Source organism: Rhinopithecus bieti, unplaced genomic scaffold (assembly GCF_001698545.2).
Source record: "Rhinopithecus bieti isolate Rb0 unplaced genomic scaffold, ASM169854v2 repeat_26938, whole genome shotgun sequence".
NCBI classification, from domain to species: Eukaryota; Metazoa; Chordata; class Mammalia; order Primates; family Cercopithecidae; genus Rhinopithecus; species Rhinopithecus bieti.
The window spans coordinates 889-3035 of NW_016838518.1; the positions used below are offsets into that span (position 1 = coordinate 889).

Below are 2147 nucleotides of genomic sequence, written 5' to 3' on the forward strand. Positions count from 1 at the left end.
CGCCAAATTCTTGGGAGAGTTTCTTCCACTCTCCAGGCGCTGAGAGCTACAAAGTTCAATCTGGCTTTCCAGATTTTTTTTTTCTTCCCATTACTAACGGAAGAAATCAAGAAGCGCCAGGCAGAAGGGCCCTTCTCCCTCCAATCAGAGCCCAGCCCGGGGCCAGAGCAGGAAGCGCGGCGGTGGGACGCGCTGTGATAGCCCCTCGCCCCCCGGGACCCGCTGGACAGGGCAGAGGTCGGTGCGGCCGCTGCCAGACAACTCCCGGCCCGCGCCTCTCGCTTCCTCCCGCCCGGCAAGTGAGAGGATAAATCACGGGGCGGGGGCAGTGCGTCCCCACCAACCGCGCCCCTCGCGCACAGACCCCCCACTACACCCGCGTCCCAGGCGGGGTCGACCCAGACGAGCCACGGGCGGCGCACAGCCCCACTAGCAGGGCGGCCAGGACCCACCCGCGCGGGTCCACGCAGCGCCCTACAGGTGACAAAACACTCAGGAAGCCGTCATGCGGGCCGGGAAAGAGTCCCCACCCAGAGTCACGGACCCCCTCGGTGAGTCTGGCGGAGCAGTCTCGCAGCGAGGGAGGGCGGGGAGGGAGGCGGAGTCTGCTACTCGCGGTGACCGGGACCCCGCCCCATGAGTGGGTCCTCGCAGGACCCCCTCTGCCGCACACGGGGACCAGCCACTCCGCGGGGGGACCGGGCAGAAACCAGCGCCCAGGTCCATGCCGTCCCCTCCGCGGCAGACGCGGGGAGCCGGGATGCAGTGGGGACCGGCCCCGACCCGCAGGGCAACCGGGACCCCCGCGCGGGCCCACGCAGTGTCGCAGCAGGTGCGAAGCCCCCGGTGGCACCCGAGGCCGAGACAAAGCCCAGGCGCACGGACCCCGGATCCCGACCCCGGACCCTGCGGAGCCCAGCTCGGAACCGTCACGCTGGGGGCAGAGACCCCCGCCGGGTCCGGAGACCCGGTCGCCCATCGTGCCGTCTCACCTCAGACCGCCGCCTCGCAGCGCTGGCTCCTAGCCGCGGCGCCTGGGCCGACTGGAGCGCAGCTGAGCAGCCGACATAGCTGCAGCAGCCTCAACAATGAAGCCCCGGGGCGGGGCGGCCGCCGCCGCTTCAGCCCGTGTTCCCGGCTCAGAATCTGGCTGGGATCACTGAGATGCGGCTGGCGCGGGGCTGCAGCGAGGACACACACCGCGCAGGCGCACACGGCCCCGCCGGCCGCCCCGCCCCCAGCGGAGCCTTGCGCCCAGGGCCCGTCCCCCGGCCAATGGGGAGCGAGCTGTGCGGAGAAGGCGGGGCCTGGGGGAACAAAGGGAAGTTGGGCGGGGCGGCGCTGGGACTGGGCTTGCGGGGTCCAGCGGGAGAACCGGACCCAAGAGCTGGCGGGATTCTGCCCTCCTAGACGACCCAGCTCAATGTCCACCTGGAATCTGCTCTGCAGGACGCGCTCATCTCAAACCCAGAACTCAGGCTTTTAGGGCAGAGAGCGAGAGACAGGCTTGCTTTCCAAAAAGGGAAACTGAGGTCCAAGGAATAGGATTGCCTGCTGCCCAAAGTCACGTAGTCCCATTCACTCGTTCACCTTGTCATTCAGCAAACATTTGGAAGCACGTATGGTGGGCGTTAGGAGTGAAGTAGGGTCGGGCGCGGTGACTTGCGCCTGTAATCCCAGCACTTTGTGGGGCTGAGGCAGGTGGATCACTTGAGGCCAGGAGTTCGAAACCAGCCTGGTCAACAAGATGAAACCCCGTCTCTACTAAGAATACAAAAACTTAGCCGATCGTGGTCGCGCGTACCTGTGGTCCCAGCTACTAGGAAGGCTGAGGCAGGAGAATCGTTTGAACCCGGGAGGTGGAGGTTACAGTGAGCTGAGATCCTGCTACTGCATGCACTCCAGCCTGGGCAAAAGAGTGAGACTCTGTCTCCAAAAAAAAAAAAGTAATAGATGGGAAGTAGAAGCGAAGTTAGGCCTTCCCTGAAGGAGCTCGGCCAAGGAGTACCTGAAATGTCTCTGCATCTCTTTAAGGTCTGATAAAGGAACCAGGAGTGAGCACTAATCACTTCCCTTTCCTGCCTCAGAGCTTTCATGTGTTTGCTGTTCCCCGCCTGAAATGCCAAGTACCAATCGTATTCATTTAT

At 64.2% G+C, this 2147-nt stretch overlaps 1 pseudogene; it reads left to right on the forward strand.

Moving 5' to 3' along the window:
- The first annotated feature begins 304 nt into the window (after nt 1–304).
- LOC108524888 (collagen alpha-1(I) chain-like) lies at nt 305–1687 on the forward strand (annotated as a pseudogene).
- Nucleotides 1688–2147: the final 460 nt, after the last annotated feature.